Source organism: Pseudophryne corroboree, chromosome 4, assembly GCF_028390025.1.
Source record: "Pseudophryne corroboree isolate aPseCor3 chromosome 4, aPseCor3.hap2, whole genome shotgun sequence".
Lineage (NCBI taxonomy): Eukaryota > Metazoa > Chordata > Amphibia > Anura > Myobatrachidae > Pseudophryne > Pseudophryne corroboree.
In genome coordinates, this window is record NC_086447.1 from 303,981,611 (window position 1) to 304,003,613 (window position 22,003).

The 22,003-nt window shown below is 41.0% G+C and overlaps 1 protein-coding gene across 1 annotated transcript in view; it reads left to right on the forward strand.

Moving 5' to 3' along the window:
* The first annotated feature begins 3,088 nt into the window (after positions 1-3,088).
* NLGN1 (neuroligin 1) overlaps positions 3,089-22,003 on the forward strand; it is a 934,735-nt gene continuing 915,820 nt past the window's right edge. The window contains exon 1 of the mRNA XM_063916275.1: positions 3,089-3,827. The gene's annotated coding sequence lies outside the window, so the exon portion shown is untranslated. The remainder of the gene's footprint in view (positions 3,828-22,003) is intronic.

Below are 22,003 nucleotides of genomic sequence, written 5' to 3' on the forward strand. Positions count from 1 at the left end.
ACCAATGTGAGACCTGCAGAGTAGATCCGCAGATGACAAACGTCTAGCACGGATGTTTCTAGACCAATTGGCTCCCAGTGCGAGCATTAAAAAAATGTGCCCCCACCCACAGACATTCAAAAATGCACCTCCCATTGATATATAAAAAAAAATGTGTACGCACGTGCTCCTGGCGAGTGGGCGTAGCCTCGAAGGAAAAGACTACCTTACACCCGAGTTTTTGACCCTGCAACAACAGACCTCAGCCACCACAGAAAAAAATTCCACCATATTAAGCCCCACACAGTAATGCCCCTTGCACCATATTATGTCCCCTGCACCATATTTTTTCACACACCGCAATACCCGTGATACATTATGCCCTACAGTAAAGCTTCAAATTACTTTTAAATTACCTGCTTGTTGCCAGGTTTTTCATGCTTGTTGCCAAGGGTTTCATGCACTTGGTGTCATACTTGTTGCCAGGGGTTTCATGTGCTGGGTGTCATGCTCGTTGCCAGGGGTTTCATGCTCTGGGATCCATGCTCATTGCCAAGGGGGGTAATGCTCGTTGCTAGGAGTGTATAATTGCTGGCGGGCACCAACCCCCCAGCCCTGCTATCCTGCTCCCCCTCCTCCCACCCATAGTACTCAGCTTGGGGGGTGAAGTTTCACAAAATGACATGGTTGGGTCATGACACAACTGCATCTTTCTGCAAACCCCCCTCCCCAAGTGGAGTACTATGGAAAGGAGGAGAGGTAGCAGGCTAGAAGCCACAAAGTGCTGCGGTGATGGCTACGTGTGATCGTATGGCTCACCCACTGCTAGAAGACACTGACATCTAGGAAGGATGATTAGCCTCACAGCAGTATTTAGAATGGATAGTAGTGGTGAGATTCTCTTATTGGTGAGACCAGTAAGAAAACTTGCAATAATCAAAGCGGGAGATAATGAGAGTATGGATTAGAGTTTTTGCAGTGTCTTGTTTAAACATATTATCACATCATTCTAAATGTATGCTTAGGATAATGCAATTTGTAGACTACAATAAAGATTAGAAAGTAAGTAATTAAAGACTTATTGAGAACTTAGAATTCTCTAACAAAATGCAAAAATCTTAAAGTGGTAGCATACACAAACCAGCCAAATCCAAATATACATAGATACAAACATATAATGTGATGCACAGTTTTGGTAAAGGCTAAATATCTGAAGTTTCAGTGTATTCAAAATATCAAAACCCATTAAAAGTGTATGAACGTATGTAAGAAGATACTGTAAGTGATCCAGTTTCAGTTTGGAAATTTGCACCTGGACAAGCAACATTGTGATATGAGGGGTGCAAATGCAATTTTCTTTTTGCATGCTGATAAAATACTGACTACAATATAAGAAGCATACAAATACTTGGCAGCTTTAGGATTTAAAGTTCAGATAGAATGCACCCTCACCCTGCAACATTAAATCTACGAATATGAATTGCTCTCGACGCCTCCCTCAGAACTCATTTGTACACATTCTATTTGGATTTACACCTATTTCTGAATGAAACCTAAATGTAAATATATGTACATTTAAGTATTCACTATGGTGTCTTCTTACAAAGTAGCAGCTATGGAAGCTAACTGATGGCAGGTGTAATATAATAAACAAAGTTCGACAAGCGATCAGCAGAGATCAGCAGCAGCAGTCAGCAGTCATCAGAGTCTGGGAGAAGATACTGTACTGTAAGCAGTGATGAATGGCTGTTTCAAAGGATAAAACTGACATGCCCTATTCCTAGCAAGTAATAGACGCTGTCCAGGTGCTGAAACTGAACAGTACAAAGAAAAAAGAAAAAAAGAAAAATGAATGAAAAAATAATAAATGGTACAACAGTGAACAGCAGAAGAAAATTTGCTTGGACAAGCAGAGTCCACAAACCCCGCCCCCCACATACATACATACATACATACATACATACATACATACATCCATACACACACACACACACACACACACACACACACACACACACACACACACAGTAAAAGTTAATCAGCAGTGAGGTGGCATCAGTGTTTTACATTGACAGTGATGACCACCATCACAGTGTCGGCAGTGACTAGGAGGTGAGACACATGGGAGGAAGGCCAAGGGAAGGGGCCAGGGATATGTGGGTCACTCACAATAGGGTTGGAGCTCAGGTCCTTACCACCTGCACAGGAGGAGAGAAAAAACTACAGAATTGGCACCCTCTCAAAAAAACCATAAATCAATGGTGGCAAACCATCAACGGTCGATTGCCATTCATATCATACACTGAATATTAACATTAATTATCATATCTGGGAGTGGATTCCGCATTATAATAATAAGTCAGTCACTGGAGCTGACAACCAACAGGATATTTTGCAAAGGTGGTTGCTGTCACTTTTCTGTAAAAATATATGCAAATGTGCCACATCTGAAAGCATGCTTACTAAATTGATTGGTTGCTATGGGTTACAGCAGCTTTCTTTCCACAGTTATCTGTGCACCATTATAATTACAACAACTATCGTAATTGGAATAGGCATTGGCTACTGTTTGTTACTCACATTCTGGCATCAGGATATTCCCCTGTGCATGAGCTCTAACAGCTCACTGCAAAGGTTTTTGTCTTACTTTTGTTTTGTATTTGTGTAACATATGCCACAGGAAAAGTGAGTATATAGTAAAGGCTTGTGCCACCCCTGTTTCGTAATGCATGGGATAACAGTGTTTGGAGGATGCACGCCCTCACTCACATCAGCCCCCCTGTATAATGTCGTTTTCTAGCATCTTGTACAGCAAGTTCTTCTTTTGTACAGACTGACTTTCGTACAAGACTGCCTGTTCTTTCCACGCTGCTAGGGATAACCAGCTGCTCACCTTGCCTGCAGTATGCGCACATTACTCAGTAGCACAGTGCGAAACAGACATTTACTGTTCCGGGATTAGCAGTGGGTGCAGGAGATGCGGAATTACACTGACACCCTGGAAAACAATATGTCACAGTAGAAGCCGGGTGGGGTATGTTCTTAATTCCAGACTTCGCTCATGCAACACATTTAAAAAAGGGTTCTCATCTTAAAATAAATATGCAACATCTTTTAAAGGTAATATTGTATTCTGAAATAGGCCCCCCTTCTGATAGGCACTCCCCGGTGCTGCTGATGATGTGATACACTGATATAGCTTAGTAGAACTTGATGCCTTTGTAACAGAACACGTTCAGTGCTGCTGTCACAGGCGTGTATTGCCCCTCTCTGCTCTCGGCCCCAACTACGTGACGCCCTGCACCCCCGGCACTGCCGCTGCCACTGCATGCAGGGGGCAAGCGCCCGGACCAAGGCGACCACTGCACCGGGGTCCGCGTTCAGCACAGAGCCAAGTACACTGCTGCAAACCCCATATAAGGGCACGGGAGGCGTCTGCTGCCTCTCCTGGATGTACACACAGAGCAGGGCTGCTGGAGGAGACCTGTCCTTTCTGATAGCTCCTTCCAGGCATCTATTCCGAGCTCCCCCCCATACTCCCACTTCCCTCTCTCCGGGATCTCTCTCTTATTAAGCAGTCTTGGAAATTGTGGATTTGGTCATTGGGCTGCCAACTTGTGTTCTGAGTATTTTTTCAGATTGCATTTTGGATGTATCCTTTTATTTTTTTGGCTGTGGCTGTAGAAATCTGAGTCTTGTTGGAACTGCTGGCTACCAAGGCTTCATTAACAACAAAGCCTTTATTCATTAAATGAAGGTACTGCAAAAATCCTTCAGTTCAGCATTCCTCCAGCTTTTTATTAGGCTAACTCCAGTATTTATGATCGCTGATCCTGGACATGTACAAGGTAAGGCAGAACCAAGGTGCTGTGTTGAATTCCTATACAGCCTAATTGACAATGCTATAAATAACGTTTGCCTGTTCTCTGTATTCCCAGTTTATTTCATTGTTTCATTAATTTTAACAATTGTCAAGAGACTCCCTTTAAATGAATCAATATACCACAATCTACATTAGCAAATACCACATGCATGTTAAAATCATTAATATATGCTAAAGTCTATGAGGCATTGTGTTTGAGCATATTTCTATATAATATATACAAAGTGCCTTCTCAACTTTAATATATCACATTATAAGATTTCTCTTTTGCATTGATATTAATGCAGACTTTTATGCTTTTCAAGGTTCTAGTGTCATGAATGTGACTTTAGCAAATGTCTTCCATACACGATGTGCCTATCTGTATGTTATACAGTACTGGGTAAAACGCTTCTACATGCACTGAGCAGTTTACAATGAAGTGGTGTGGACCTAGGCAGACACAATGGGGCTCATTACACTAATGCTGCTGCTATTTGATCAAATAAGTCATGAACATCTTATATCTGCGTAGAACAAGTAATAAGGCCTATTTATGCAGATAGAGGTTCTTTCTCAGAGGTGAAATACTCTATGTACTTACTGAGGACAGTGAACCCCTATACTTGTGAAGTCCATGTGATAAATCATATACACAGCTTGTATAGTCTACTATTAAGTTTAATAGCAATCATGGGTTTATAATATTGTTATCTATTTCCATCGTATTGGGACGTAGAAAATGTCATATTACTGTAGCTTACAGTAGGTGACTAAATTGGAGCAAGACAGGATGACGTTTTGGAGATGGGCAAGTTTCCCTTTAAATCATGACTCTGGGGATGAACGAGTTGAATGAATGGCTATATTGAGCTTTTACTGTTCAGCTCAGCCATGCAGTGTGCATTTTACATTTTCAGTGCAGGTTTTAACTGTTTCATTTCCAGAACTTTAATAGAGAGCACTTCATTGGGGTGTGAAGAGTGCATGGAAAGCAGTAAATGTGAGGTACTGTAGCAGTGATATATTGAACCAAGTGTAGTATAAATTGATCTCACTGTACAAAATATGAAATCCTTATAGGTTATTGTAGCCATTTGCTTCTCCAACCTGTTACTCATTAGCTGTGGCATGTTGTCTACTTAAATGATGATTTTATATCTGTAACCAGTGGAAGCAAATGAAATTATAATTATTGAGAGACTCTTACCACTGCCATCTGCCAAGAGGTGGCCTTTATGTGTGGTCATTAAACCACTGAAATGCCTTTTCTTAAGACACAATTCTATTTATATGGAAAAGAACACACATATCACTGCATTATTTTACAATTACCATACAGTACATGGGTTCATACAAAGCCTCTGGAAAAATATTTCCTTATTTACAAGGTTGGGGACAGTAGGAACCCCTTAAATATCTTCAGACTGTAACAGGCCTATTGATAATACACAGACACTTAATGCTACACATAATAGTAACATGTAGGCATTGATAGCCAAAACCTTTTCAATAAAAGAATAAGATGCCCTGTACATCACTCCACTTGTTCTTTAAATGATTAACTCAATCTAGAACAAAATTACTACTATTAATACAACTACTGTTACTACTACTGCTGCTACTTTATCGTCGTCATCATCATCATCATCACCATCATCATCATTATACAATTATTATTATTATTATTATTATTATTATTAACAGTAGTATTTTTAGTAGTATTCTCAATACTACATTTCATAAAAAGTTCACATACTGCCTACACTACTCATTATGGAAAATTGTAATGCACAGAATCCACAAGCTACATAAATAGACATTTTGTAACAGAGGTGCACTTCCCAATATATTATCAGAGCATTTTGACGTTGTGAAGGTTAACAATAAGACATGCTTGTGTTCTCTCTCTCTCTCTCTCTCTCTCTCTCTCTCTCTCTCTGTCTGTCTATCTGTCTCTCTCTCTCCCTCTCTACATTAATGACACTTTTGGTTTAAAGATCTCTACAGTGACTAATATCACAAAGATACACTATCATAAAACCCTCAAGGTCTCTCTTGAAATGTAACAATATACTGTAGTATTGCAACAGGGTCATGGAGCCAAAATAAAAAAGGAAGAAAAGAAATAGAGAAACGGAGCAAGAGATACTCCAACAAGTTCAGAGCTTTGCTAAGAAATATATTGTTACTCCAACTTACTTATTTAAAACAATATTTCATGAACATATTGGTATCATTTGAACAGGACATTAGGAAAATGGATTTCACCAATAACTGCAAATGCACTATTGCGTATCCTGGTGAATTCCTTGCCTCAGTACAGATCATCTTTTCACATTCACTTGCTTACTTCCAACAGGATGCAGCTGTTTGGGAGCTGATTTTGCAGCTTGCAAAGTCATTTATCAAAGTATATTTGTCCCAAAACTGTGGCAAAAGTACAGTAGAGCAATTACACATCAGAAACAAGAAATACATTCATTTATCCACTCACACTGTACATACTAGTATGTGGTGATGCTTTAATAGATAATTTAGTCTATATACGCATAAGCTAATATACTGTAGTATTGCTTGTGGTATGACCTTTCCTATATACGCCAGATGCCAGTGTACAGTATCCAACTGTTGCCACGTCCATTTGCAGGAAGGTCAGGTCTGTTGCTTTCTCATCTATCATCTCCTCTTCTTTTATTTCATGTCCATTTTGTGAACCTCAGTCTTGCTTAAAGCAAAGTTGATAAGATCAACAATGTTTTCTTTCTGAGAACCTTCATTGGCATAATAAGCTATCAATGCATCATTTACCCCTATACTGCTGATAAGCCAGTAGGCTACGGATATTCTCATTGGGGATAAGAAACCATTAGGACATCTCCATGTTTTCAGTTGATGCTGCCTTGAAATACAGTAGTGGTTTAAGCAACTGCTGTTTCATAATGTGTTTGATTATATTATACACAGCAGTTCTAAAATACAGCAGTCGTCAGATTAGTTTCCTTGTCGATTTTCAGACCATGCATAATTGGAACATTAGTTAAATTTCAATATTTTTAGGCAAAGCAAGAATTTTCAGAGCTTATTCTATAATGGTTATGGTCATTTTGGCATTTTTGTTCCTGTGGGAGAAATATATGTTAAAAAGAGAGGGAGATTCAGTGGCATACAGAGGGACAGAGAAGGACAGAGGTCTGCTCATCTTGTCTCAGATTTTCTGCATTTAGAGGGTTGCAGAATGGAGGGAAGCATCAGGAGTTCAGACACAAGTGAAATAGACTGATGCAGCCGTTATAAAAAGAAGAAGCATAATTAGGACTAGAGGAAATGTTTCGGTTGGGGGGAGGCAAAGTAAAACAAAATGACACAAAGCTATTGAATTGAAGCCAGTGTCAGCACACACATTGTATTCAGGCGGTGACTTTCCACTGAGCTGTCTAGTGCTGAGCCAGTTTGATGTCATTTCATTTATGTTTCAATTAATTTTAATTAATTTATTGTGCTGTGTTTAAAGCTCCTTTTGCCTCATTTAGTGGAGGGATAAAATGCTAATGTTGAAGTGACAGCATCCATGCAGCATTTGTTATTTATTCCTCTCTGCCAATAAGATATAATGAAACAGTTAAATCCCAGAATGACTTGTGTCAAGGTCTTGGACTGTATCGATCTGCTACAGAGTTGTGCTATTATATGTGTTGGGCCTGGAGATCGAGGAGCCATTGCCAAATACGAAGAGGAGTTCGAGACTTCATCAAAATCTTAATCAATAATATTTTACAGGTCTTGAAACATGTACCATCTTGAAAATATGGCTCTGCTAATTAAAATTACTTCAGACATATTTCTACTTTTCTGGACATTCGATTAATTTACGATAGTATCTAGGCTGCACAATACTCTGTGAGTGGAAACAGAAGTGCTGGTACAGAAATATGCAGCTTATGTGATTTAATCTGCTATTTACAATGTGAATCAATATATTTCTAATACCCTTTTGCATTCATGGATTTGTGTAGACAAAGGGATTAAAGCAGAAGCTCAGCAGTCACACCAGTGACTCAAAGGTACATATTTCAGCTCACAGAAAAGGATTGGTTAATCATCAATTTAAAAAAAAACACTGTTGTGTTTGTGTCACAGAGACATTACTCATTAACGCATCCTATATTTAACATATGAAACTTGTTTGAACTGGTGTATATGTTGAATTTAGGATTGAAGAGAAACAGCCTGCAATACATAGTAGAAATATAGAGTGATGTCACTAGTGTGGGTGCTACTCAGTGCCCCTACCCTCCCAGTCACACCCATTACTTGGCTTCCTGTGAGCTTGAGAAAAGGGGGCATGGCATTGCGTTGTGAAGCCACACCCTTATTTTATGAAATTTTGGGGCCATTGATGTGCGTCAAGATCTCATTTTGGTCATGCTGGGGTTTGTCCAGGGCTCTAAGAGGTGCAGAGCAGCCCACAGCCCTCTCCTCAGTCTGATTGCTGCTTAGTGATACCATCTGAGAGGGTGTTACCATAATAGCAGAGCAGCTCTGCTAGTTTGTTGCCACCCCCTTGTATTGTGTCACCTGGTGCAGCCAACACTTCTGTAGTGATGCCACTGGCAAATATTTGTTTGCTTTTATATCTGTCAAAGACATGGCAGCATGACCTGTGAACCACAAGCTAGAGAACTGTGTAACTTTGGGGCATAATTGCTGAGATTTTATTTAAGCTCCTTAGGGAGATACTGGAAGGTAGGTGCATGTCTGAGGTGTGGGGTGGTATGGCTCAGACCTACCTGCACTGCTCAGTGCTCTGATTTATTACATCAGGCAGTGCCATCGAAGCCACATTTACACGATTTACAGCAAATTGTGTGAATAAGCCCTGTGACCACCCACTTCACTGGTGAAGTGCAAGCACTCTGGAGGCTGATCTACTCTCTTGGGTGTCCGGGATAGCCCCTGACATTCCATAAGTGTAGGCAAGTGCTTTGGGGTTACAGTATTTGTTATTGCATGACAAATTTGATCTAGTCCAATTATACACAAATTTGTGCATTTACTGTACTCCTCCTTAAAAACATTGCAATGAGTAATACATCAATATAATTTGATATGATTTTATACACCCATTGTATAGTGACAAATCTGATCCCTCTGCTCAACATTAATATGATTTTTTTTCTGAACTCCCAGTATACTGGTCATTCAGCCTTCCTTGTGGTATTATACAGTATAAGTAGGGCTGTGGCAGGGCAATAGTGCACCCTGGGCCAGCCTCTCTCTGCAACATGACATCATGAAGTCAAGGCAAAGGGGCAGAGCTGCTGGGGCCAGAATGAAGATCAGCATCCTAAAGATGCTTTGGGTGGCTCTGGTGCCTCTTCCCAGCTTGCAGGGTGTCATTTCAGGCATTCTGCAAGCCAGACACAGGTGTCATAGACAAGATGAGCTCTAGACGAAATAGAGCCTCGACATTAGGTCCCTTTGTTGTCCCCCCTGAAAAAAATCTACAGTTCTTTCTGTGTGCTAAATAACGATACACCTTACCTATATGGTGGTTTCTCTGCAATGGGTAACCTCTAATGAAACTGGTCCTCCCTGGGCATATAGGGGTTGATGTATCAAGCAGTGAAAAGAGTGGTGAAATGGACCAGTGGAAAAGTTTCCCATAGCAACCAATCAGTTTTGAGGAGCATTTATCAAGTACATTCTATAGAATGATAGGTAGAAGCTGACTGGTTGCTATGGACAACTTCTCCACTGGACCACCTTCCACTCTTTTCACTGCTTCACTCTCATAGAGTCTACAGTCAATTTTCAGTGTTCATGTTGGAGATCACATGGTCTGGAAGACACCTGTTTGTATATGAATATAACCAATGCCATCATGATACAAGAGGTTCAACCAGACTCATCCCCTCCAGCCTTCTTCCCCGTGTTCCCTCCAACCTTGTGCTCCATTTCCACCAAAGCCTCTTGCTCCCTTTGCTTGTCCAGACTCCTTCCCCAGTGTTACTGCAAGCCTCGTGCTCTTGTGTCACCGTCTGTCCTTGGTCTTTTCAGCCACAAGCCCTCTTTGTCACTCCAGCCTCAAGCCCCGCATGTCACCTATTGCACCCTGTGTCTTTCTAGCTATCTGCTCCCTGTGTCACACAAGTCTCCTGGTTCCTGTGTCCCCTCCAGTCTCCTACCTAGTGTCATTCCAGCCTTGTGCTTTCTGTCACCCCAGCCTCCTGCTATCTTTGTCCCCTCCAGCCTCCTACCCATGTCACTCCAGCCTTGTGCCTTGTATCACCCCAGCCTCCTGCTCCCTCTGTCCCCTCCAGCCTCCTACCCATGTTACTTCAGCCTTGTGTTACCTCTTTTACCTGCTGCCTCTGTCACCTCCTGTCTTTCCATCCACATGTCCCCTGTGTCACTCCAGCCTTTTGCCCTATGACTCCCCAGCCTCCTGCTCCTTCTGATCCCTCTAGCCTCTTCTTCAGGTCACTCCTACCTTGTGTCCTGTCACCCCAGCCTCCTGTTTCCTCTGTACCCTCCAGCCTCCTACTTGTATCACTCCAGCTACATGCCCCCCTGTGTCACCTCCTTTTCCTTGTCTTTCCAGCCACATGCCCCATGTCACTCAAACTTCATGTCCCTTTTGTCAACTTCAGCCCAGACTCCAGACCCCTTATGTCACTCCAGTTCCCCCTGTGTCACTTCAGCCCCCCATGTCCCTCCAGCCTCCATGTGCCACTACAGAGCCCCCCACTGTGTCACTGTAGCTCCACATGTGCCACTCCAGCCCTTCCTGGACCACTCCACAATACCCATATGCCACCTCAGTTCCTCATGTGCCACTCCCGCCCTCCCTGTGCCACTCCACCCACCCCCTCTGTCACAAAGCCAAATTCTAGTATGCTGTAGAAACGAGAGTATGGTCGTTATTAGGGTGTCCTTGCTTTAGACATGTTTAGGTATATTACCATTTAAATCTATTTAGTTGCAGTAATTATGTACCTGCTTTATCTTAAGTGTCTAGTGCTGCATGCAGTTAGCATTCCAGCAGCTGGGATGCTACCACTTATGTGACTGACGCTGGATTCCCGAAACCACTCAGAATCCCAGTGCCGGAACACCAACCGCTGACATCCCCAAGGTAAGTTTCAGGGCAGTGGTTAGGGCCTGAGGGGGTTAGCACTAGCCACCTGCCCCCAAGTCTTAACCCTAGCTGCCACCCCAGGTGGGTTAGGATTAGGGTAGGGGGCATGGGAGGGGTAAATTAATTGCCCTGTCCCCTGTTGGCATTCTCATGGTAGGGATGCCGTAGTTGTTCATGTGACCGCTGGCATCCCAGCCGCCAGTATTTTGTATCACACCCTCTAGTACAGATTTCCCACTGAAAGAATTGTATACTGTACTATCACCTTCAAAGTCACGTTAAAGTCAAGATCTTTTTTAAAGTGCAAAACTCTGTGGCACCTCAAAGATTGAATCCAGTCATATTCCGCCTATCTCAAGTATCATGCTTTTTCATTGTAATATCATGTACACATAACAAAATGACAAAGTGATTTTTGCAATCTTCTGTAAGTGCAGGCATGCACCTAATTATTACCAAATCGCTTGTGTATAAACTACAGTATCAGAATACCATCTAATAAAAAGCTTATCTTTCTCAGTTTTCCTGAGCAATTCAGTGCACAGTGAGTGGGGGGAATCTCCCATAGAGTGCACCTCAGCAGACACATGAAAGTACAACAGGGGAAATGGCATAGGCCCTACTGCACACAAATGTACTGCTGTAATTGTACCACATTATATCTATAATAACGAATACTGTGACCACAGTAAGTAACATTCTATATTTTATGGACAAACTGAGCTAAGTGGTAGATCAATGAAACAAAATGTTGTGAACGCTCAATATTGCTACAAATGTATCCATCTTTAGATACTGTATGTACCTAAGTTTAATGCTTTGAATACAGGTCTAGTCTAACCAGATAATGTATACATTATGAGTCTGATGCAGAATTCAACGGATACCCATTTGCAGAGTGTATTTTGGGTGAATTCTACAAATGCTCCAAAAATGGGCACACACAAGTATAGACAATATAGAGCCGTACTTATTGTATTTCCATCATATCAACATTTTTGACCAAAGAGGCATAACTGGCTTTGAACTATGCATTCTCCCATAGAGGAGCTTCAGTGAGGACATGTTTATGCAAACACATCCTATGCAGGACTGGACTAAGCAAATATATACCTATTTGGTGGCATATAATTTGCTCCTAGTATGGGTCACTTGTGCTGATGATTTGTAGCAAACCAGATGCACTTGGGCAAGTATGCGCAAACCCTCTTATTTGTGAGCACTGTACATCTGATTTACCTCCACCTTTGCATAAGGTCCTTTGTGGGCAATGTGGACCTTCTTCTCCGTCCAATTTGAATAGCTAAACCCTTCTGGGAAGATACTGTAGCAGTTCTTTATTTTCCTGCCATAAATATAGGGGAGACATGGGCAGATAATGAAACTAGATGTGAATGTGGTGGGCAGCAATCAAAGTAAACTGTGAGAACTCAAATCTGACTGTATCGTTTTTGTTTAAAGTTTGGCTTATTTAAACCCAGTATCAAAAAACAATCCAAGTAACTGCTGATATCTTGTGTCTGCGCTGATGTTCAGAGTGCTCCCACATTTTATCCAGCTGCTCAACCTATGTTTAGAATGTATAGAGCTTTGTAATTTGGGCAGATATGTGTTCCCAATCATTCGTCTAGAGCTAAATTAACTTCTTGTTCAGGTATCCTGGAAATCTGTCTCAGTCTGACTTTACACAAGCGTATTAGAAGCATTTTAATTAAAAATTTTAATTTCACACTAACCATATTTCCCCCTTTCCCCCAGTGGAATACTTCTGGTATTTCATTGTACTGTCCCACTAGAATAATGAATAGGACAATAAGACTTGCAGGCAATCTTCACTTCAAATAAACCACTCAGAGGAGAAACACATACAGAAAAAAAAATGATATTTGTACAGCACCATACTAATCCCAGATCCTAGGTGTTATTGTCCGAAAACAGGTGATTTTTCAGCCAATAAAAACAGTCTATAATTGGATAGCCTGATAATGACTATTGGTAAAAAAAATCAGACCATTTTTATCGGACAAAATACTAGCCCACCTAATTGGATTCCCCCCTTAAGTAGACAATATTCCCGTTTACTTAGTGCCAGAGAGCACGTTTTCTATTGTATTACACGTTTAAGCACTGTCATCTTGATCAAGCACAAGACTTTTGCATGCTAATCTAGCAAGCTAATCCGTAAACTCACAGTTACATTTCTAACTGTATGCCCTTATTATCAATGACTGATAAATTTCACTGTGAGTGATAAATTGCACCAGCCAATCAGCTCCTACCTGTCATTTGTCAAAAACAGTCTGTAACATGGCAGTTAGGGGCTGATTGGCTGGTGCAATTTATCACTCACAGTGAAATGTATCACTCATTGATAAATAAGGGCATTAGTTTGAACCATACTTTTTCTCCATAGCACAGAGCGCCATACCTATAAATGCAGGATGCACAGGAAATTATAGCTGAATACTGGACAGGGCTTGTCGATGTAACTTCAGCACAACATTTACACATTTGAGTAATAACGCATGGCAACAAAAGTGACATTTGGCATGGATCTTGCACTTATAACAAAAAAAAACTATGCTGGACTAAATGAATCCAAGATTGTAATGTAACGAGGGAATTAATGAAGATAAAGCAGTATATTTAGTAATAGTTGTAGGATGCTGCACATAGGGCCAAATTCAGACCTGATCACAGCATCAAAATTGTTCTCTAATGGGCAAAACAATGGGGGTCATTCAGACCAGTTTGCTCCCTGCGTTTTAACGCAGCAGAGCGAACAGGTCCCTGCTGTGCATGCGCCGGCGCCGTAGTGTGCCTTCGCTTGCCGGACGGCCGAAGGCCGTAGCAGGACAGCGATTGCCTCTGCCTGACTGACAGGCAGAGGCGATCGATGGGCGGGAGGGGTTGCAATGGCGGCGTTTGGCCGCCATTTCGTAAACGCGGTCCGGCCAACGCAGACATGGCCGAACCGAACGGGGGGGGCGGGCCGCAGCGGCGCGTGATGTCATACGCAGCGGCTGCGGGCCGGGGAGCGAGGAGTAGCTCCCGGCCAGCACGCTAAAGCTGCTCTGGCCGAGAGCTACTCCTGAAGTACAAAGGCATCGTCGCTGTGCGATGCCTTTGCACTTCTGCGGGGGGGGGCGGTACTGACATGCAGGGCGGGCTAGCCCTGTGCAGGGCGTCCCCCCGCAAGTTAGGAAAGATGATCGTAGCGTTGCTAAATTTAGCACAGCTACGATCAACTCGGAATAACCCCCAATGTGCACTGCAGGTGGGGCAGATATAACATTTGCAGAGAGAGTTAGATTAGGGAGGGTTATATTGTTTCTGTGCAGGGCAAATCTGGCTGCTTTATTTTTACACTGCAATTTAGATTTTTAGATTGAACACACCCCACCCAAATCTAACTCTCTCTGCACATGTTATATCTGCCCCCCCCCCCCCCCCCAGTGCACGTGGTTTTTGCCCATTAGCTAACAAATTTGCTGCTGCAATCAGATCTGAATTAGGCCCATGGTTTTGCCCATTAGAGAAAATTTTGCTGCTGCGATCAGGTCTGAATTAGGCCCATAGACCTATAACTGTGAATCACCTGAGAGGGGAAAAGCCTTTATTATTGCTCACTTGCTTGATCTTAAATTACCATATATACTTGTATGGCAGTATCCATGTAGAGCTCTTGGTTAATCAGCAACTTGAAGGGATCAACTACTCAGAGTACTGACTCCATGCAAATAGGTCTTTTCATTCTGAAATCAGGTAACACTTTAGCTATATAGAGAATCATTAAAGTATGGGATTAATTTGTCAAAATAGGACATAAATCATATTATTGCAGCTTAATTATCCTTAGTTGTGTCCCTTTATTGTTTTGGAGACTGTAGAATTGAAGATGCAATATTGTTTGGTCATCATTTTCTTGATGCCGCAGCATGGATAATCCAGATATGACAGGACAGATAAATGTAGATTGACTTCTCAAACACTGCTGCTCAACTGATGTGATCTTTAATGAGCAGGCTTTTTAAACTTGTATCAAGTGTACTATACTACCACTTGACTATGCAGCCTGTACTTGTATCAACATGGGTATGGGTCATTAGGTCGACCACTATTGGTCGACATGCATTATGTTGACATGGTCACTAGTTCGACATGGTCATTAGGTCGACATGAACAAGGTCGACATAGAAAAAGGTTGATATGAGGGTTTTTTTACTTTTTTTGGTATGGTTTACTTTGTAAAGTGACGTGGAACCACAATTATTGCACAGTGTCCCCTCGCATGGCTTGCTTTGCTCACCATGCTTCGGACATGGTGCCTCGCTCTGCTACCGCTGTATTCAGCACAGGTTAATATCCCCAATCGTAGTCCACTTGGATCGTAAAGTATGAAAAAGTTAAAAATATGAAAAAAAATATGTGAAAAATGCATGTCGACCTTTTTCCATGTCGACCTAGCACATGTCGACCTAGTGACCACGTTAGCATAATGCATGTCGACCAAACAGTGGTCAACCTAATGACTGTCGACCTAAGTGGGGTGGACCTAATGACTGTATCCCATCAGTATGCAGTCAGATTTACTGAGCACAGGAGAGATCCTATTACTAATACTCTATGGGTGTCATTCCGAGTTGATTGTAGCTGTGCTAAATTTAGCACAGCTACGATAATTCACACCGACATGCGGGGGGATGCCCAGCACAGGGCTAGTCCACCCCGCATGTCAGTCCGCCCCCCCCCCCCCCCCCCGCACAAATACAAAAGCATCGCACAGCGGCGATGCTTTTGTATTTGTGGAGTAACTCCCGGCCAGCGTTGCTCCTGCGGCTGGCCGGGAGTTGATTGTTGCTGCCACCGGCCGCAGCGGCTGCGTGAGACGTCACACAGCCGCCGCGGCCCATCCTCCCAACGGTCCGGCCCCTAAACGGCAGCTTAACGCCGCCGTCCATCCCCCTCCCGCCCAGCGACCGCCTCTGTCTCAGAGGCGATCACTAGGCAATGGCGGCTGACATGCTCCGGCGCACTGCGGCACTGACGCATGTGCAATTCCAACCCGATCGCTGCACTGCGACAAACTGCAGCGAGCGATCGGGTCGGCATTACCCCCTATGTAAAGGAAGCAGCGCTAATACAGGCAACAAAATTGATCAACTTGGTTTTGTGAATGCAAATATTTTTATTAGGAAAAAACACTCAAAAATACAAGTAATATTATAATACAATTAATATTATACAATACAATAAATAAACATTACACTCCCATTGAAGATATCAAAAATTACTCTGTTCAAAAAAGATTAATACACTTGAAAACATTTGTGCTGATTAATTTGATATGCCACACTTGTATATCTGTGTGTGACTGAGTCTCTAAATAGTGCTGCAATGTAGCAGCCGCAGCTTTTTTCCAATACAAGTGCCATTGTATTCCGCATACAGAGGTAGTCACACACAATATAGAAGTGTTGCATATCAAATTAATCAGCACGGACTTCTGGTGCATCTCTGTCACACTGAGTTGTGACTATGATGCATTTTCTGCAAAAAAAGATGCCCAACACTAGCAGAGTTACACAGGACCTGACAGCTGGGTGGTGGCTATGACTAACTAACCCCCTTGTGCCTAACTCCCTTAATGCCTAACAATAATGTCTAACCGGAACTCCGCCACTTACCTTCAGGATGTCGGCTGTTGGTGTTCCATTGTCGGTCACATGCAAACACATGCTGAACGTATTAAGGCTACCTGTATGAGGAAACATCTGTGTTAAAACAATTGTAAATATTTGTTTTCTTTACAATGCAACCAAAATCATATGTTTGCACATGTTATTTACAAAGGTGTGAATAATGTATAAAATTAAATTGTTTATTGAGTGGCATTAATCAATTTGTGTTTGCCTGTTAGAGAGGCTTAACAACAGAATGGTGCAGGGGCGCCCACATTGGAGGCAAACAACTTATGCAAAGGGAACCTGATAGGACATACTGTAGCCAATCCTCTTGGCCACACACCCACCTCCACACGCCAGCATTGTTGCCAGAGTGATCATTCTGCAGATGTGATTCTGCTGCACTGCCCAAGCACAAAGGAAAGAGATCAGCTTCCAGTTCAGCCATTATCATACATGTAGACACTGGATGAGATACAGACGTTCTTGGAAAGCATATGCAATATATTATATCTTATTTAGTACATTTTGTCACACTCCAAGTAAGAATCTATGTTTTTTTCCCACTTTTTTCTATCACATACACTCATGCCATGTAACATAAAACAGTTTATAAAACAAATAATCCTTTAATAATCAATGGCTTTATTCTCATTGAGCACTGTTTTTCAGCTTGAATAAATAGCCCTCAATTGAACATTTTGATTATGCTGCTGATAACACTTAACTGTATAAATATGGCTTTGCTGACATAATTTACTTGATTTATGTAGAATGTGCTAAGAAATCTTCTTCCATAAGAGCTGATTAACAGCAAATATATCAAAATGATGCTGTTTGAGTCAAGTGAATCAGAATTGCTCTTGTTATATATGTGCTGCATCAGCAGAAAACTTATTGACACTTTGTGCAGAGTACTTAAAACAATAGGACTTTATTGGGATTCATGACTATTCTCTCAGCTACCTTTAAATTATACAAAAGGTTAAAGGCCTTCCAGAATCCATGGGTTTCTTCACTAATAAGAAGAGGCACTTATTGGAATACATGTCAGGCTTTCAAAGCTTACTAAATTAACTTGATAAAAGAGAATTCCAAAGAGGCCAGCAAGTGTTGGTAATCATTGTTCCAACATTTTCTGCAAAGTTTTATATATATTTCTTATATATACTTTTTCATTTTATATTAAAACATTTCTGTAGAGGTCATTAAAAAATGAAAAATAGCTGTAGAAATGTGGATGTTGGCTATAGATGCTCTTAGAGCTAAGGCTGTAAATGCAGTTTAAAGTGGCCTACACAACATATAGTAGTTAAAAATGTAACCCTTACTTTATTGTTCTACTCTCAGTGGTAATTGTAACTGAGGTTTACATTTCCGTGCACACAGGTAGATCTGGAAGATCGGCTTTAGTGGGAATGCTGAGAGATACAAAATATAGTGTAACCTGGATTCCAATGTATAGGTACACAGGGTATCTAGACTTTATGTCGACCTCACTTAGTTCGACAGTCATTAGGTTGACCACTATTGGTCGACATGCATTAGGTCAACATGGTCTTTTGGTTAACATGTTCAGTAGGTCGACATGGCCAAGGTCGACACATGAAAAAGTCGACATGAGTTTTCAGGCTTTTTTTTTTTTTGAACTTTTTCTTACTTTACAACTCATGTGGACTACGATTGGGAATTATAACCTGTGCAGAGCGCAGTGGAAGCAAAGCTAGGCACCTTGCCCGAAGCATAGTGAGCAAAGCGAGCCATGCAATGGATATGGTGCACTAATTGGGGTTCCCAATCACTTTATGGAGAAAACAACACCATAAAAAACTCATGTCAACCTTTTTCCATGTTGACCTTTTCAGTCTAAACCTTATGACCGTGTCAACCTATTCCAGGTGTTGAACTAGTCACTGTCAACTAATAGTGGTCGACCTAATGACTGTCGAACTGGTTAGGGTCAACCCAATGATCCACACCTGGTTGACAGTGTCTGAGTCAGCAGTCAATAGGTTGACGCCATATGGTCAACATGCATTAGATCGACAGGAACATAAGGAGGACTTGGCAAAAAGGTCTACATGTCAAATGTAGACAGTGCTTAAGGTCGTCAGGTAAAAAAGGTTGACATGATAACAAGGTTGACATGACAATGGTTAACACACAAAGCCTACAGTAACCAAACAGATGTTTAATTTTTTTTTACTATATTTGAAACATTAACAATATGATTACTATGGGATGCACCTCGCTTTTCCATATTGTTTAATTACACTAAAAACTACTTTATGAGATGACAAAAAACACCTAACATCAGAAAGGTTTAGCATGGTTTATCAAACATTTTAAGAGTTATTTAGTATTTCTAAAACTTTTTTTGTTTTTTTAACGTAAATTATTGTTTTGGATTTTTATACATTGTAAATTCAAATGTAATGATAAGAGCTTGAGCTCCTAATAGCATTTTCTGCTTTAAAGCTTTTATTTGCAAACATAATACTAATGATTATTATTGAGACTAAATATACCTACCAACTTTAGTAATCCTGGATTCGAGAAATGGGGCACAGCTATGGTATGCCATAAACATGGCATGTCAAAGGGTATAACCATGTTCCTGAAGTGCTAAATACTTCCTTGGCTACAGAACCTAATGTTATTGCCTCTTGCGTTGGAGGCACCTGTTTCTGTTGTGTGAGGCAGGGGAATACCTCCAAAACCTCATGCCCCCACGCAAATCGTGGGACAGTCCGATCAAACCAGTACAGCAGGGAGCTATGTATTAATGATTATTATTGAGAAAACAAGTTTATATGTAGTATAGTAAATCTATTATAGACTATCATGACTGTCACAAGAAAGAGGCTTATGACCTGTGTAGTTGGTTCCTAGTACTGTACCTACTATCACACTGATCATATGCAATTTTATCTTATAGTTGCATGAAAGCATTTGTACAGTAAAATGCTTACATTTCTCTATAATAGATTTGTTATATAATGATGAGAATAATGATGATAATAATAATAATAATAATAATAATAATAATAATAATATTAACAATAATAATAATAATAATAATATGATTATTATTATTATTATTATTATTATTATTATTATTATATAATAAATACTTATAATGGTCTAGTAGAAATGCTGTGTAAACTATTGAAATAATTCAGTAAACATTATAGAGTATGTAAAGGATCTTTATACAATTAGATCATATGCCAAAATACTAAACAAGTTCTAGTGAAACTGCTACTGAGACTATAATTATTATCTTAGACGTTGCCCATGACACTGCAGTTCAACAACTCCTTTTTAGCATAATTTGGAAAAATTCACTCACAAATGATGGCGCTTTTACCAGTTGGCACAAGGTAAATTGATATTACGTCTCCAATGAGTATCTTATGCAGCAGTTCCAAAAATGACAGCTGGTGGCAAGCTACGTTGTTTAGAAATGTTTAGATGCTTAAATACTAGACACTTTACAAATCCAACCAATTCTGTCAATAAGATTTCCACTGGCCAATATGGAATGGAACTGGAAAAAAAGTGTTTATCTATACATATTAAAACTAATGACTGGCTTATATTTTGTATTATAAACACCAAAAATAGTAATTATCTTTTATTTCTAAATATTGAGCTGTATATTGTAACGTAATAGATTTTAATGTATGAAGGTACTTGCCAGGGAGACTCCTGGAAATATTAGCAATCTGCCTCACTCCCTGAAGAGTGTAGCAATCTCACTGACTCCATGAAACATCTAGCTATCTCCATAATTGCACTTTTATCAATTATGTAGCTGTTATATACTTTTGTGTTAATAAAACCTTTATTAAAAAAAGATGTACAACAGAGAGGCACTACAATTTCAAAAAGAGCAGGCATTTCCGCTTAAGCAAAGCAATTAAATAGCAAGGAAGTAGGATAACCAATCATACACATGTTGTATGATGCATATGAAAGATAAAGAAATCAAAGTACAAAGTATAAAGGCAGATAACAAAGGAGAAAGAGAGAAAGAAAAGGGGGAAAAGGGAGAGAGAAACACAATTTAGGTACATATTTCAGAGGTGTAACGCTATGGAGACACCAGTGGAAGTGAAGGACTAAAGTCCATAACTAGGGCAACCAATAAAACATTTAGGATTTCAGAACCAGTGCTTTTTATGTGGGTGAACATAGATTCAAAAGGGGTCAGCTCCCTAGCAAAACTAGGGAGCCCGCCATGTGAAGATATAAAGTAATGGATTTGTAAGTAAACCCAGCGATCTGTTTTGGTAAGAGAGGTGTCGACTGAAAGCTCTGAGAAGCACTTAAACTTCAAATGTCTGACTGATCTCACAGCCCTTGACCATGCAGTGATAGCCCAACCAGAGGTGCCAAGAGGGTAGAGGGGTTCTGAAGAACAGGGTTGAGAGAGGGGCTGTTGTACATATACATTTAAATGGGATCACCAGTGCCATTTCCCTGCACTGGTTATACTGAACATGAACAAACTCTAAAAAAGAGTGTGTGTGTGTGTGTGTGTGTGTGTGTGTGTGTGTGTGTGTACTGTATGTGTGTAGTGTGTACTATGTGTGTATATTTGGTGATGTGTGTGCATGTGTGTAGTGTGTACTGTGTGTGTATGTGGTGGTGGGGGTGTTTGCGTATACTTTATGTGTGTGTAGTGTGTGTGTGTGTGTGTGTGTGTGTGTGTGTGTGCGCATGTGGTGATGTATGTGTGGGTGTGTGTGTACTTTATGTGTGTGTGTAGTATGTACTGTGTGGGTGTGTATATGTGGTGTGTGTGTGTACTTTTTGTGTGTGTATATGTGGTGTGTGTGTACTTTATGTGTGTGTGTGTAGTATGTACTGTGTGGGTGTGTATATGTGGTGTGTGTGTGTACTTTTTGTGTGTGTATATGTGGTGTGTGTGTACTTTATGTGTGTGTGGTGTGTACTGTGTGTGTATATGTGGGAGTAGGGGTGTACTTTATGTGTGTGTAGTGTGTACTGTGTGTATGTGTGTGTGTGTGTGTGTGTGTGTGTGTGTGTGTGTGTGTGTGTGTGTGTGTGTGTGTGGTGGTGTGGGAGGTAAATGTGTTAGTGGGCACTGGGATGTTGAAATAGATCAGTGAATGGCTAATGAGTGCCAGGTGGGGGTAGTTAATGGGTGCTGCTATGTGAGTGTAGTAAACCCCTTACTACACTCACATAGCAGCACCCATTAACTACTTCTGTGTGAGTGTAGTAAGGGGTGCTACTGCTACTGCTACTGTGTGAGTGTAGTAAGGGGTGCCGTTGTGTGAGTGTAGTAAGGGGTACTGCTGTGTGAGT